The sequence below is a fragment of the Osmia lignaria genome, chromosome 9 (assembly GCF_051020975.1).
Source record: "Osmia lignaria lignaria isolate PbOS001 chromosome 9, iyOsmLign1, whole genome shotgun sequence".
Classification (NCBI taxonomy): domain Eukaryota; kingdom Metazoa; phylum Arthropoda; class Insecta; order Hymenoptera; family Megachilidae; genus Osmia; species Osmia lignaria.
This window is the reverse complement of record NC_135040.1, coordinates 11,625,628-11,642,833: the sequence shown is the minus strand read 5'-3', so window position 1 is coordinate 11,642,833 and position 17,206 is coordinate 11,625,628. Positions and strand designations below refer to the sequence as shown.

Sequence of the window (17,206 nt, the reverse complement as noted above, 5' to 3'; positions counted from 1 at the left end):
TTCCTTCTTACTTCCGTTACCTCGCCGGAAGTAGGGGGCGAAATTCAAGTTCGTTAAGACGCATCTAACGCTTACTAGAAAATCACCCTCGAGATTCAATCCCTTTCTCCTTTGTTTCGCGACAGAGAGATTTAGCTGATGCCCTTCGAGTGAAGTGTTACCCGTCTAACGACGGAACGCTTGAAACGAGACTTCCGGCCAATGAATCGAAATTCTTGTGCAAAGATGCGAAGACAATTCCCCTTGTACGCATTAATAATGCAGTTCTCGGTTAAATTACGTCTGACACCGGAACGAAGGTTGGCGTTAATCGCGAAACATTCCCGAAACTTGTAGCGAAATTACGAGCTACCTAGCTCGGTGTGTAGTTTCCCTTGTGTGAATATGGAGGAAAGCAAACCGGAGTTTCCCACCAAGTTTCGTGTAGAATTTTAAGACCGACTCTCGGCTGATCCGTGTGTCGCGTCGAGAAACGATCGAAATCCGATGGGAACGCCTCTTAAAAGTTTCGTTAACTCGTGTGTATGTTGCGACCGTGGGACGCGTGATCGTAAAACGCGATTTTAATTTCTACGCAAATTCGTGTCAAAGCTTTTTTGTCGCATGTTTTTTGCGGTAACTCAATGCGAGTTGAGGTTTCACTGGAATTTTATGAAAAGAAATCGCGTAGCGCGAGAAGAGAAGCGAATTATACATACACGGTTTCGCGCTTTGGAAAGTTCACTTTTACGGAGCTCAAAGAGCCATCATTTCCATGCCTTTAATATAGTAGGATAATTAAAGAAGAAAAGGAAAATATTGATTATCTTTACTGAATGATGTCTGCAATTTAAAATAAAACAAGCTCAAGTGAACTAGAGCGAGATTCGCTCTAGAGCCAACCCTTTTCAGCCACTTCCGGTCAGACCGGATAAAAAAGGATAATTTCGACCATTCGCTGAGACTGACCCATTGAACACAATGGCGCAAGAATTTTTTCAATAACTCTTACCGTTTGGCCTGAACAAAAGTGATAGAAATTCTAAATGCTATAGTCCCCTTATCAAGATTTTCAATTTTAGTTACGGGTTGGTTAAAAATTTGAAGCAGATTATGTATGTAATCTGATTCCACTAATAAGGATCTTCTCACTATGGAAATCGATGAATTAATAATATACAAACAAATAGCACATAAATTCCATGTTACTATGTGATTATATTTCATTAATTGATGTCTGATTTTGATATGATGGTTGTAAGAAGATTATGTTTAAGCTCGAACAATTAAATCCGATAATCTAAACAAGTACAAATACCCATCGGCTAATTATTGATTCCAATTTCATAAATGAAATCACAATTCACGATATACAACCATCATTTATCCTATTTGCCACCTGATTCAACCCTTAGAAGGCAGAAGCAGGTCTGTGCGGAGCCAGCGTATGATTTAGAGTTTACCTTTAACCCTTCTGCGGATTATGGGGGTCTCGGTGATCCAACAAATCTTTAAACTAAACATGCTTTAGAGCAGGTTGATATAATTACTTGAAAATTTATTTGATCCTGTATTATCTTATCAATTTTTTAAATACTGCAAAGCAAATTTCCTGAGATTTACTAATTTGGTGAAATTCAATGGTTAACATAGAGTATTGAAATAATGAAATATTTTTCACTATAGACAAATAATTTCAATTATTAATCAACTAGTAATTTGTGAGCAATTATTATTTGATAAATGGCACAACACAGAAATGGTAATTTTGTTAAATTCAACCAGTAACAAATCAATATATCGAACGAATTAATAATGTTCCATTACTAGCGATAATTAACGATTGAACTTCTCTGTTCGATCGGTAACATTCCCGCGATGGTTTGAGAGAAACGAAAAAATGAGGTCGATAAAAAATCAAGATTAAAATTAATGGAAGCAGAAAATCGTGAGAGTTTTAGCGCGTCACGGAACAAAAATTCCATTAGGGCTCGAGTGCGAGCCAACTTGGTCACTGCAAAACCGTATCCACTTCGTTTTTATTGAGATTTCAGCCGCATTTGACCTCCAACGATCGAATGCTTTTGCTTTTTATACCGATCCAGTTAACTTCTTCCTTTAACGTGACGCGATCAGACGCGTGCTCGCAAGTTCTTTGCTCCTTTATGGATAGAATCCTTCCTGCGAGCGAAATCGGGCTCGTTTGTTGGCTCCGCTTTTCGTTGAATGGAAAAATCGCGGAAACGTTTTCACCATGAAAACATTAAATTTCTTTAAAATGGGTGATTTTACGTTTCTAAGTTCCTCTAAGCCTGCATAGAGTGCAGTTTTACTTATAAATCGTTTGGTAAATTTTTGGAAATTCTTTCCATTACCCTTAGTACCCTTTTGTGCTAAATTAGCTCAGAAATCAATGATTATAATTCGAATAATTTTTGAAATAATAAATATTAATTTTGAACAATTATTTCAATTTATGAATGAAAAGGTCTACCACTTTGTTCTATTAACATACTAACCACAATAAGGATTCTAGCTCACCCTTGAGCACAATTTAATTAAGATTCTTATCTTTGACTTTATATTAACTTTATTTCCTGCAGGACTCGCTATAATACCCGATACAATCTAGGCACGATACATTAATTCTAATACACCGAATAAATGGACAGTGAGTGGTTAATTTACTCAAAGAAAATTAAGAGAAAAAAATAAGAAAATTTCTAAGTGCCATTAAGCTTAAATTCCTAATTAAAAATTTCAAAATTAATACACTTAAAATGGGTTATATTATCGCGGGTTACACCAGGCACAGCTGATTCTCCTACCCCAATCTAGCTAAACAAAGTGTCGCATTATAAAAAATTCAGGAATTCCAAAAAAGAAAGCTGTTATTGTTGCGTCTAAAACAATGTTGTGTTACAAAGAAATAAAAGAAGTATGCGAAAAAACGTCCGTATCAATAAATAAAATCATCCTTCAATGTCGAAAAGGATGTTGAAAGAATTCCACTCGTTTGTTTAACAAATTCGCTATTTTTCGCGGGCTGTTGAACTTCAACGAGCTCTCTTATCAATCACTGAAAGGTTTCACTCACGATCACGTACGTATGTTCCATGCGTGATTGGCGGGGTCGTGGAGCCGTTGGAATCGCACGAAATCGCACTGGAATTTCACTTGAAGAACCCACGAGTTCCGATCAAACGAAAAATCGCGAACAATGAAAAGGAGCCTCGAGGCGCGGATGGCCAGTCGCGAAACGCGAACCAAACCCAACTGAAGTGTGACGTTCCTGTACCCGCGACCGCACCCCCGCCATCACCCTCCACACCCCCTGTTACATCCACTCGCGCACGCGTTGCACTCCTGAACTCGAACAGGGGCTCGATCGCGTTTTCTTCGCGACCATATCCGCGCTCGACACCTGGTTGTTTTAGAATTTTTCTACCTTTCCACGGTGGGGCAAAGTTTCCGGATCCAACAATCCAACATAAGTTGAAACGAACTTTGCAAATTGTTAGGGGTGCGCTTTTAGGTGCTCTTCTTTCAACTCTTCGAACTTTCGAACTAGGTGAAGTGAAAGATCGACCGAAAGTGTGTTAATGTACTAATTGCATTTATTTTTATTTAGAATTATTATAAGTTTTATTCAGTAAAGAGAAGGAACATTTGGAAAGTGCTAAGGGTGCACTGTTGGGTGCTCTTGATTGAACATTTTAAAATTTGTAAGTGATATATAGAGTTACGTTAATGTAATTATTATGGTTGAAATTTATTATAAATTAAGGTTGTTATTCAGAATTTTTACAATCTTTTAGGGCAAAGGGAGAGGAATCTGTGCGCTATTGGGTGGTCCTGATTTCTAAGTAGGTCAGCTGAAGGGCTAACACGTTGACTCCCACAGCAGAAATGAAAATTTGTAGTAAGATATATTAAAATACCTCTCAGCTTTCAATGTACGTAAATTGTTATTTGGAATTTTTCTAAATTTCGTAAAAGAGAAAGTTCTTTGTCACGAATCTAGCAGGGGACGAAGTGAAGTTTATCAGTTCTAAGGGTGCCCTGGTAAGTAATCTTGTTTGAACTTTCTATGGTTCAAAGCTACGTGAGGTGAAAAGTTAACTGGATAGGTGCGTTTAGAATTTATCAACTGGGATTGTTATTTAAAAGATAATTTAATTTGTAAGCTGCTAGGGGTACACTGTTGAGTGGTCCTGTTTCAATGAGAGAATTTCTACGAGAGTAAGTTTCCACCATAAATCAAGCATAATTGCTATGGGTGTTGGATCGTCTTATTTGAACTTTTCAAAGTTTAGAAATATGTAAGATGAAAGCTTGGTTAGACAGGTACATTAAGATACCTATTGTGTTTACTAGGATCAATATATCAAACTTTTGCAAGTTTTATACCGAAGAACGAAGTTTCTATAATAAATCTCACATAAGGTAACATAAAGTATATAAACTGATAAAGATGCACTATTAAGTGATTTCCTTTGAACTTTTCATGATTTAGTAATCGATAAGATGAAAGATTAATTGAACTACTTGATGCGTTAATGTACTTCTTGTGTTTCGAATTAATTATAAATTGAGATCGTCATTCAGAATGTTTGCATGTTTTATACTTCGACCTGGAGCGATGTAAAGTTTAAGTTTTTAGGGATCTCTTGGTCTTGTTTGAACTTTCTGAGGTTCACAGGCAAAATAAGATGAGAGGTCAATTAAGGAGATGTATTAACACCTTGATTATCACGAGGATCATCGCGAAAGAATTGGTTCGTTATAATCTTTCCTCGAAATTTGCATGGTAAAATGCGAACAGAACTTTTGCACGCGGCTAATATCGAGTTGCAACAGTTTCAAAATCTGAACTATACCAAAAGGAAATTATACTTTGTGCGTATGAAGGGACAGAGGAGATGTACATAGTGTGTCATGAATTGCTGAAGGAAGCTGAAACTAGTACATCTGAGAAATACAATCTAATTGGTAGGGATGCGTCGCTGCACCGTCCTTTGAACTTCTCCAGGTGTGGGGTGAAAGGTAAATACGAGAGATGTGTTAATATACTTATTGTGAATTAGTATCATTAGCACCAGGAAGTGGTGAGGTGAAAAGCAAATTGGAGAGATGAGTTAACATGTTTATTGCGAATTAAGATCATTACTTTCGATGAAAACGAACGATAAACTACATCGAGTGCATTGTAATTAATTTATTTAATCAACGCTCTTTGTAATTATTAACTTCGCTATTAAAAATAAGAATACCTGACCTCTCAAAGGAGCAATATTCCTCGAGAAAAGTAAAACGCTTTCAGCTACCATAAAGTGACACATCTTTCACTTAGACATTTTAATCAACTTCCATCAACTTGTCGATCGAAGCACGTAACTTTGAAGATTTCGTTAATTTCCCGAGGAAAGTTCACGGGTTTGCGTTGCTGCAAGGTAGGTACTACTTCTCGAGTTGCATCGGAAAACTCGAGTTTCGTCGAAGTCTCGATAACGCACAGTCTTTAAGTGACAAGCACCGAGTGACTTACTTTTCGACGTAAACTTTCCGACGCGAACGTTCAATTTGGGTCTTCATTTCGCGATTCATCGTGCACGAAGGAACGTCACAAGCCATCGGTTTGAATTCAAACACACTCCTGTATTCGCGAAATATTTTGATACGTTCGATGATATGTGTCGTAACGCGGCTCCTCTGCTTCTTCGGATGGCATTTCTGAGAAATGTACGTGTGTTGGGATATCAGTAAATGGATCGAAAGTCAAATTTTCCCGCGAAACGAAAGCATAATTTTGCGAAAACACGAGCAGGAAGATTGAAGATCAAATTCTAAGAAAACGTATTTTTATAGTAGGGTAATAACGTGGAATTTTACAAATTTTTATACACTAAAACATCAAAGGTTGAAATATGAGTACTGTAATTACTGAACATTGTCAGTAAGAAATTAATCAAAATTATACATTCATAATACATATTTATTAAGTAAAATATTCTGTTCATCTGAGATTCATGTTTTCAGATTAAAATTTCCCAAATTAACGCTGTATTGTGCACACAATACCTGTTCTTTCTGCAAATATTGTATTAAATTACGGATAGCCTTCATTGTGATATACTCTAATTGAAATTTGTAAAGTATTATTACAATACACGTATATTCATGATAATCCGTTGTTTGCTTTAATGAAATACTAGCCATTCTATAGAAAGAGTATTATTAAAATATTTACATAATTTTCATTGTACATTAATTACATATGTACATTGTACATATTTGTTCATCAGTATGTGTTACGCGCTTTTGTAATTTTAACGTTATAAGCTGATCTTGTAGCTCGCAATAAAGTTAGAAAAACAGGAGGGTGAACCTCAACAGCCATTCCAATGGAAATTCTTCGATAAATGCCCTAACGAAGAGCTTCCAATTAGTCTTCGAAAGAACGCATTTCATCTAAACAATTTCTAAACTATCGGCTAAATTCATTGCATAATTCTCTAATGAAATAAATAACGATCTACCTAATAATGATCTACTAAATAATAGTCTGTATCTAGCTCTTACATTGTTGAATGTTATCCTAATAATGCATAACAAATTTTGTTATATTTCTAAATTTTTAACTAAGAAAAAATGTCATAAATTTGATTGAAGAGGAATAATAAAACTCTGTACTAAAATGTTTTGTACGTTGTAACAAAACAATCGTTCCGGTCAAAATATTGGCTATTTCACGAGAAGAATAGTGGATATGGTTGCGCTTAAAAGAACGTAAACATTTTGTATGAACACGAGCCAAACAATGTTTACCTTTATGATACCAACGGAGAATGGATCAATCGAATGCTTGTAAATTTCCCGTCAACGTGACCGAAATAAATATTTTTCTGTTTATCGAGGCATACGCGTAGCGGTGTGCACAAAATGTAAATATATGTATATGGACAACTGAACATTGAAACGTTTTTCTGATTATTACACGTGTAAACAAATATATCTGTTAAATCTTGTGAAGAATAAATAGGATATCTAGTTTATTTAACCCATAGTACCTTTTGCAACAAATTTTTCTCATTTTTTCTTATAAAAATAATTTATAAAATTATTACTGGTTTTGTTTTATTTTAATAATAAATTCCTGTCATAGAAATCGGTGTTTTTATTGTTTCAAATGATTCACGTAGACATCGAATACGTTTGACACTGATGATTTTTCAGTGAAAACTGTTTCAAGGGAGAAGACACGATGACAAATATTCCGCAATATTCGTCCGCTTTTCCGCGGTTCACCGTCTCTCGGGAAATCCTGGATTTCCCTATCGTTCATCCTCGCAATCCAGCAACGTTTCTATCTATTTTTTTTTTTCGGATCGTTCTTCATTACCGTTGATTACGATTCAAGGAAACCGTGAGAAACGTGGCACACACCGCACCGTACACGAATATCCCGAACTTTAGCAAGCATTAAAATGAACCATTAATATCGTGTAATTTTCCTCTTTAGGAAACCGTAATATAAACCTCAAACACGGACAAAAGAAATGATAGTGCGCCTCTTAAGCATAAAACATAACCGTAAGCTTCTTATAAAAGTATAGCGAGAGAAATGTTTCGGTAAACTCGCCACACAATACGGTCGTCTGGCCGGAAATGCAAAGAAAATTGTGGAGAGTACGCGGGGAAAACAACAAAAGATATTCTTCTCCGAGTGTCATCTTAGCAGGAAAGATAGTTCTTATTCATAGTGCCCTTGGTGCAAAGTTACCCTCCTTATTCTTACACTCCATATGCTCTCTTTCTTCATCATATTTTCATGTTCCGGAGAAACACTACAATTTATCCCGCAGAATCTAACATGAATATTGCAGACTCACCGACAAATCAGACTTCCCCAGGAAAAAAGTATTTCTAAATAACTAATTTGAAAATAATTTTATCTAAGTTGTGATTCAAATAAATTGACTAAAATCTACCCAAAAGTCTGTGATTCTAATACACAAGTATCGAGTAGCCCTGTTCCTATACAAAATATGTACATTTCAAAAAGTTGTAGAATCAAAAGCATAAAAAAAAAAATGGTACAGTAACAAATTGACGTTTTAACATTCGCCCGGAAACAATGTGTTCGAGTTCGAATCGGAACTCGAATCACGATGACCTGGAAATCCTACAACTACCCGGTGATAAATATTTTAGCTTAACCATCGACCTTCTAACTCTTGCGGATAACGAACATATTATATGTTCGATTAAACGGAGTTTCTTGCATAAAAGATAACGCGATGATAGTTCGTAAGGTGTTAAAATATGTAAATGTGATTGGATATGGAGTTAGATATAAGTTCTTTTTAGATATGAATTATTATACCTGGAGTTTGGTTTACAGATTCCTCCAGAGAACCGTTAAACATGCGCGGTAAAAGTTCATATACGAATGCAGTTGCGTTTTCTAAAGAGAGTTTCTCTGCAGTTAGTATATTTTTACTGATAATTTTAATGCAGATAAAATAGAGAAACTTCTAATTCCATCCGTGGGAAAGTGGAGCAGAGGAGAAAAATTTGATTAAATGAATTTCTAAGGACAATAACTCTATTGAAATAAACTATACGCTAATAAATAAAATTATTCAAGAATAAATAAATAATACCGACGGAAACTTTCTATATAAAATGTAACCATCCTCTGGAAGGAATATTAACGTCGTCAGAGGGTAAATCGAGCCGATATTTGTAATCTTTTATTCACGTGTTGTCGATGTCACGGGAAATGCTCTTCTACTCGAGCAACATTAATTTCCCTCTGGATCGCTTGTGTTTTGCAAAAATAGTGAAACAGCGACGAGATTTTGGTATCTTCTCACGCGGTGCGCGATCGTGCAAACTCGAGAAGGAAAATATTTTGCATGTTTATATCAAGGCTGTATCGTTTCCCTTTGACGAGCCACTAAAATCCTAATAGCAGCTACAACAAAGCATTCTACGTATAATAAAAATAACAAACTATTGCAAAGCTGCATGAAATTTAGCAAAAGTAAAAAATTATCATCTGATGAAATTTTCAACAGCCAGTCCACGATTTGATATAATTTATCGATGCTTAAATCATTGATAACGATCTTACCTTATTATCATAAAAGAAAGGGAGCCAGGGATTCCAGGGCGAGCCATTTGTTCGAAAAGGCGAGGAAGACCTTTGATAATTGCCTCGATATCAGACTGATCCTTCGAAAGGCGACACCTCCGGTTGTTCGTTATCAACATTTGTCACAGAGCAGTGGCTCGTTTCCTGCTAGGAAACACGCTTCCTCGCGTAAAATGGTTCTAGTCAGGTGGACGCCGTCCTATCCATCTCGTCGATTCTTCTCTTTTCTTCCTTCCACGTACGCACACACACTAGATAAAGGTAACGATACAAAATCGAAGGGAAGACGCGATAAATATCTTGTTCCAAGCCGTAGATGTCGTAATTGCCTTCGAACCGAGATTAATGAGAGACAGAAGTTCACACTGATCGCGGAGCGAGTAAGTAACGTAGCTTACTCGCGCTGCGCCGAAATTCGACTGAAGCAACGGCGGATTTCTCAGATAGGCCGAATTAACACGACTTGAAACGAGCTTCTGCGAACGAACATCTACGATTTGGATAATCCTTAATCGGATTATTGGGATCATCACGACCTCCAAAACAAGCATGCTTCGGTGTTGATATAACGATTTGAAAATTTATATACATATTATCCGAGTTTCTGAATCCTGTACAGTAGATCAGTTTGTACTTACCAATTGAAATTAAAATAAACTTGAAGAAGCATCTATATCTCAACGCATTATTTATCTTCTTATTCAGTTTCTTCTAATTTGAATGTTGCTAAAACAGACAAAAATGAATTTCTATTAATAAAACATCTCAGAATGAGTTTCAATGACTTGTAGAATATTTAAGAAAATTCTCAGGGAATTTTAACAAAGCTCAACGAAGTATATAAATAAAGGTGGTGAATTGCATAGCCTAAATACTCAGATATTTCATGATAACCCTTATTAGACCACGTAAAACCTCCTGACTCCTAAACTCCTCCCCCACCAATGTATAAAAATCACGTCATCATTGCTTGGTAAGCGGAAGAACTTTAACTTGAGGCTATAGAAGAATAAAATATAGTTAACAGAAGGGATCCATTCCTACCGTGATTCTCGACACGCAGAGATTTCTGCGGGCGTTCAAATCCGTTCAAAGACAGGAGTGTGCTTCCGGCGTGCACGGAAAGCAATGCAAAGATAAAGCTTGTCCGCCAACGACGCTATTCCTCTCACGAAGACCATCCTATCAGAAAAATGCCGCCTGAAATTGGTGTGAATAACCCTGGACCACCCTCGTAAACGTTTATCACTATCACCTATCTCGTTCCTAGTAGGAGGATCCAAGTGTTCTGATCTTCTAACCGAGTAGCTCGTTATTTATTAATAAATATTTGGAATATTCATAATGCAAGATGATTGAAATTAAATTCACTTCTGCAAGGAAGAGTTGGAAAAGAGGTAGAACAATAAGTTTCGTGCAAATAACAATGTTTACAAGGTAAGCAATGGTAATCTTCGTTTAAACATTTTCATGTCCAATGGTGGTTCTGCGGCTGGAAACTGACGAAGAATCTTAACTTATACATTAAGATTCGAACTACGTTCGGAGACCTACTTCGTGGAATAAGTAAGTTCCTTCAAAGCTTTGCGCTTTAAAGAACAGCAAAACCTGGGAGAAACTTGAATACGGTTTATTTTATTCTTCTGGCACTGACGTACATGCGTGACATTTTTAAGATTTCTCTGAATATTTGCTATTCTGTGTTTGCTAGATTAACTCTCAGATAACGGACCATGAAGAGAGCCACAATTTTAATGTAATTTTGTATTTCACATTATTTTCATTTTCTATAATAATTTGTACCCTGTTCCTTTAAAAATTATTGCTCCAATAAATGAAATCCTTTCGCTTAAAATTTATACATTTAACTTTAAGTTAATATTTGAGTCACGATTAACCCAGACTCCACTGTTCAAGGATTAAAACGTGAGATCTTTTGGAGATCAAATAAGGTGATTCTACGCTATTTAAAATGAGAATCTATTGTATTCGAAACACGTACAACCAGGTGTTGCACTTCTCATGGTCGATGAAACACCCAAGAGACACAATACGGACGACCATAAACTTGCTGGGTAGAACATTGACAATTTTGATAGCACTCAAGTTTTGCAGAACTTGGAAACTTTGAAAAGATCTATGGTAAGGGCAAAGATCTGCGGGGTTCAGAAGGTGTAACAGACCGTCGAGAATCCCAGGAATTTCAGTCTGTTTTAGTGCTTTTAAATCTTGGAATACCTGTTGGAATCGAAAAGATGTCATCTCTTTTACAGAAATCTGGGAATATTAAATTCTAAAGCATTTAAGATTCTTCTTGAAATTGATGTGAATTTATTAGTTTATTAAATCACTGAAATCTCCAAATACTCTTATGATTCATCCTATCTAATAAATTATTAGGATTTCTATGTTTGATAAATTTGAAAGTGATGAATTTCCAATTATTGCATTAGCAGATTTGTTTAAATGGAAATTGAGAATTTAGATTATTTGCGCAAACTTTCTAATATTTCATACCATTATATGATGTCTATTACCGTCATTATGAAATTTTACACAGATCAGATCGTACACTTTTTCCCTGAGGCAGGAAATGCAATTTCTTTTCATCTTTGTCGGAATGGTGCAAAGCGCCTTTAGGAGCACACGCGGCTATATTTCACCAGTAGGGCTCGTGTCTATTGTGGCGTAGACGTTTCATCTTTTCACACGTGATCGCACGGCACAATAACACAGCTTTTTATGGAACGTGACAGGAAACGAGGAGAAAGAAACTAGATACCAGATAGAAACTGATGATCATTCATTAGGAAGTACAAGAAATGGTGGAGCAAAAGATCCTATCGTACAATTGAAAAAATATATAAAGACATTTACTTGTGTCTTGCACCTTAATTAATGGTGGTTCCAATAAAATTGTAATGAATGGTTTGAAAAGGGACTTCAAAAAAAAAAGGCTGAAATGTAACGTTTAGACAAATTCAAGATAACTAAATACATAATTGAAGTATTTATGCAAAATATTAAATGAAAAGCTTAAATTAAAAAATGGAGAAACGCAACATTTAGAAAAATTCAAGATAGCTAAATACATAATTAAAGGATTTATGCAAAATATGAAATGGAATGATTAAATTGAAAAATGAAAAAATGGTATTCTGAATCATTCTGAGTTTGTCAAATAACCATCCATAATGCAAAGAAAATGATTGCATTACAAAACTGTTGTCATTATTAAAAATAGAAAATCTTCTTCTTTAAAATAAGACATTCCGTTATCGGGAATTTCTTTAAAATCAGTATCATAATTTCGAGGGGTGGAGTATTCCTTTCTCACTTGCATAATCGTATTTCTCTTTCTAGCACCACTGACCTACCTTCTAAAACCCTTTCACGACGTGCAGACAGTGACAGACGGTAAGTCATCATATTTTTTACTATTACTATCGCTACATACGCATTTCCAGGGAAAAAATCTAGGTCAGAACATTTCCTGGAATCCCAGCATTCATTCATTGATTCCTGCGCCCTTAAGTAGCTCACTTTAAAGTCCGATATCTCGGCAACTAAATGGGTTATCGAGTTCGACTAAAAACCATTGTCGAAGTTGCACATCCTACCATCTTATAAGCGAAGTTTTAATATAATTTTATAAATGTTCATCTTGAATTTTAATCTCCTGTTCAGAAATAGTAGAATATTTACTTGCTTCGATGATCTTTAATTACACGTTTAATGCCGCATTGAATTTGGAATTATATCAAATGTCATAAAATTACGAAGAAATATTAAGATCGTGAAATTAGAAATATTCGTGATGCTTAATTATAAAAAGAAATTGGGGTTGTGCTGTACTCATTAAACTTTCCTCATTTCATTAAAACTGTGTTCCTGATAAGCATTATAGACTACCGGAGCTTGTTAATAAGTAATATTCTATTAATATCAAATATTAAGTATAGCTACTTCATTCTTATCTTATTTTAAGTTATTTTAGTTATTTTACCCTGACGTGCGTACAATTAATTATTATGTACCGCGTTAGGTAACGGATAGATTAGTTTTAGTCAAAGGAGTTAAAGACTACTATACACGAAAAGACGATGTTTACGTGCTGATACCTTCATGATGTATGCTTGTAATGCGAGTAGAAGCGTCATATGGTACCGTGTATGTACCTAATGCGAGATGCCTCACGAATATCTCGTGCTACACACAACTGGCTTCATGGAATCATCGATCAACAATGCGGCATTATTGTCGACTGTCGATGCATACTCTCTAATTCCTGCACTTGCGATATCCCAGTTGATATTCTCAATTTTTTGATCAAACAATTAATTGAAAATTAAATAAAAAATTTTCCCAGATAAATTCACCCTGTGTTTTTATAATATACGTCAATCATAAATATGTATATGGAGTTATCAGGAATTAAAAATTATCGAGGTGTGAAACATTTTTAGAAACAATAAAATGTCTGATACATTTCCGTCTGAACAATTTTGACTGAATGCTTCAATAAACCAGAGGAATGAAGGAGCAAAAGGTTGGCGAAAATTTGACATTCGAAAGATACCTCGTCAGTTTTATTATAAATAATATTCTTGTTTTACGAGAAATTCTATTTTGCACTTTAAGTTTCACGTCGGAAGTTTCAGCAGAGAATCATTAGATCGTTGGATAATTTTGAATTATGTAATTTGATTGAAATTAAAGAAATGCAAATTATTCCTATTATGAACAGTATTTTTTCCAGGTCAATAGTGATTTTTAAGAAAATAGTAATTTATTAATGATAATTAAAAAAAATGTTGAAAGATGAAAAAAGTTCTTTAATAACCTTTTTGCATTTTGTTAATTCATTAAAATTTCATATGCTATTTTGTTTTAAAATTCAAAGGGGCGATTAAAGATCTTCTATGGTGGAACGGTTAAGTGATTTTTAATAACGGACCAGCTTGAAAATTGAAATCTGCATTTAATATTAAAACGCGCTCGTTCCTATAGCACTAACCTTGCGAAGGGTTAATCGTAATAAGATTTCAACCCTCATCTAACACCTTGCTGCTCTTATGGAAAAAAGAAACTCAAGTACTCTTAGCTTCTTATTCACCACTTTCCCGTACTTTTATAAAATTAAAAAGCTGTTTAAAGTTACCGCAAAGTATTTTAATAATTATGGAAAATTATTTACACTGCTGTGAATAAAGAAATTTCGCATAATATATTCCACTACCAACAATTGTTGCAGAACTCTATGTAATACAATTAACTAATATAACTTGCAAAAGTAAACCAAAGTAGAGATCGGTGTACGTAAGGTTTATAAGCGAAAGGTGCGAATAACGATATTAAGTGGCCTGAAGTAATTAAACTTCGCCAACTAATTTATGATGAAGATGAAATTTATCTACTGTAATACTACTAAATACACCTACTGAGAGTTCTTTTTGAGTGTCGATTAACAGAAAACTAACGACTATTTCTCTCTGATACCACGAGTGCACCTACAAGAAAATTCTTAATAACATGCACCGTTAATAACATGCTCATTAAAATCTGGACGAGATGCTTGAAAGTTTATACTAACAAGTCGCAGATGGTTGAAACTATGATGAAAGCAGTGCCGTATCAAAATGATACATTCATCTACGACGATCGATTTACGATTAGCATGCTCGTAACGAAAGGGTTAATTATGCTGAGGAACTCGTAACGATCGAATCTAGGAGGGACGCAAGGTCCAACGGAGGGAATGATTAGCACCCTGGACGGTGGTGAAACTAACTGTAAGTCACAAATAACGGATTTGGATCAACTCCCTGGCGGCGCGGTGAAGAGCAAGCCGTTTACAGAAGCAAGCCTTGTTGTGGCAGCTGTGAAACGGAAACGGCGTTATCTGTGCTCTGGATGTAGTGAATCTATGAACAGAGGAGAGCCGTCACATGGGGATCAAAAGCGTCAATTATAATAGGAATACTCGAACAGCGTTGCTTGATGTTGGCAATCGCCGTCAATAAGCTTACCAGCGACAGGGACGTTTCCATCTTCGCTGCTTCTACATTGACAGCTCTGCGGGGCTAGTTATTGCTGGCTCGTTCGACTGAAATTGACTGACGGGATCGATCATCGTTCGATGACTCGAGTTGAAATTGCGCGCCACCGCGGAAGACCAGCTGTGTCCCGTGGACGTTAGTTATATCGCGATCCACGGTTTATTAATTAAAGAGACATAGACAATTTAGCATTGATAGATCTACAGGGTAGATTGTAAATGCAGGCTATTCAAGATAAAATAGTGCGAAATTTAATTAATCCTCTGGCGCACAATTGATAGAACCAGTAATGAGAATTTATAGAATTCCAGAAGCGAACGCTATGGTGTTTCAACGGTAGGAAAACTTTAAGCGATTTCCTTTAAATCAGCGTTTTGTCTTCCCTCATCCTAGAAATCAACTCGTAAAAGTTTGCACGTTTTTCAATTATTCAAGAAGCTGCACTCGTTTACCTTTATTTATTCATTTCATCTTCTGTATTCATTTCTTTCGCTGTCTTAATTAATTTCTCATTTCCAGAATATCAGAAGTGGTTCCAAAGCCATGGAACATTATTCAATGCGTATTTTGTTTTGTAACATCCATTGAATATTTTGTATTCCAAAAAATTAATATCAAAGCGTGTGAAAGAAAAAATTAACTCCCCACATGGGAAATGAAGAAGATATACTTTTTCTTGTTTAATAAAAATTTTCTTGAAAATTGAAAACGATGGAGAAAAACGGTACTTGAGAGGCTCTTCAGCGTAGAAAATTCTATCAGAAACACCTAGCAAGTGTTACAATGACAAAAAGAGGAAGTTAAAATTTGTTGGAGAGTGTAATTGCTTGCAACTCGTAACAAGTTTCCAAGACATTACATTTCGCTCAAACCTCGCGGGATTCCTCGAGCAGAATAACAGGAAGCATCCGAAAGACAAACAAGAAAAATGGTTTGAAAAGAGCGGAAAAGATTCTTATCAAACTACGCGATACCGCGAGTTTTTCCCGTAATAAAGGAGACTGTATGCACGACTTCGTCCACAGAAACTTTTAATCTATTCCAAATTGTATTGGAAGAAGAAGAAAAAAAAAGGATGCACCCTGAATCCGTAACACCCTACAAAACTTCCACGACCCGCTAGAGGAACGTGTATTTCAAGTTTGTCGATACATTTCTGTGGGAAATGTTGAATAATAAAAATCGTTTCAAAAGCGTTTTCCTAACTTTTGCTGGAAATACTTGAATTGAAAAGATATTATTTTCTTTTAAATAAGTAAAGGATAACGAAAGGGTTAAATATCAGCCTTCAAATATCTGATAAGATGATGAGAATTTCGATGCAGAAATGAAAATTTAGGGTTGAAGTATAATATTCATCTCTTAGAATCATTGGACAATTTTTTTGTTAGCTAATAATTATCTTTCATTTCACATCTCTTTCGAATCTTCCACTAACGCTTCTAATAGTCGAACGTGACTTCACAAAGCAACGTAACAAACATTGTAGCAACCGCGTATTTTGGACGTGTCGAGAGGGGATTACGAATTGTGATCTCCTTAAAGACACGCCGGGAAAACAGATGAATCGCCGGATATCCTGGTTGAACTTAATAATCCGTCGCGATCCCTTCTTCCAGCCCCCGGTTTGTGGTCTTGTATCAGGCTAATGACTACGGAATAACCGAGATGGCCGTAACAACCGGTTAAACGCGAAACAACACTCCTTAAAATGGAAACTATCCCTGGATATTAGTGTCGAAACGATTTGATCGAGATGTTGGAGTCCAACTTTCAGATTAACTCTGTTTAACCGGAAATTATGTTTATTTCCTTAAACGTTTATGTAGAGATATAAAGATACTCTGGAACGAAGTTAACAATAATAATATAATTCGAATAAAAGTTTCGTTGTCACGATTTTGACTAAATCTAACGTGAAACAGTGACCTAAATTATCATAGTGAATTTAAAAACTTCAATTATAAATTTTTGTTAAAGAAAATTAATTTTTTTACAAATGTACCAC

The 17,206-nt window shown here is 35.6% G+C and overlaps 1 protein-coding gene across 6 annotated transcripts in view; it reads right to left on the bottom strand.

The window, feature by feature from the left end:
• Positions 1-17,206, bottom strand: part of Nmdar2 (glutamate ionotropic receptor NMDA type subunit 2) — a 179,111-nt gene that overhangs the window by 145,004 nt on the left and 16,901 nt on the right. For 4 of the 6 annotated variants that reach the window (XM_034328851.2, XM_034328879.2, XM_034328870.2 and 1 more), the window contains exons 2-3: positions 9,778-9,865; positions 9,119-9,390 (exon numbers count right to left, since the gene is read on the bottom strand). The gene's annotated coding sequence lies outside the window, so the exon portion shown is untranslated. Of the gene's footprint in view, positions 1-3,086; positions 3,241-9,118; positions 9,542-9,777; positions 9,866-17,206 lie in introns of those variants that run through there. The other 2 variants (XM_076690283.1, XM_034328860.2) reach the window with 2 other exon arrangements.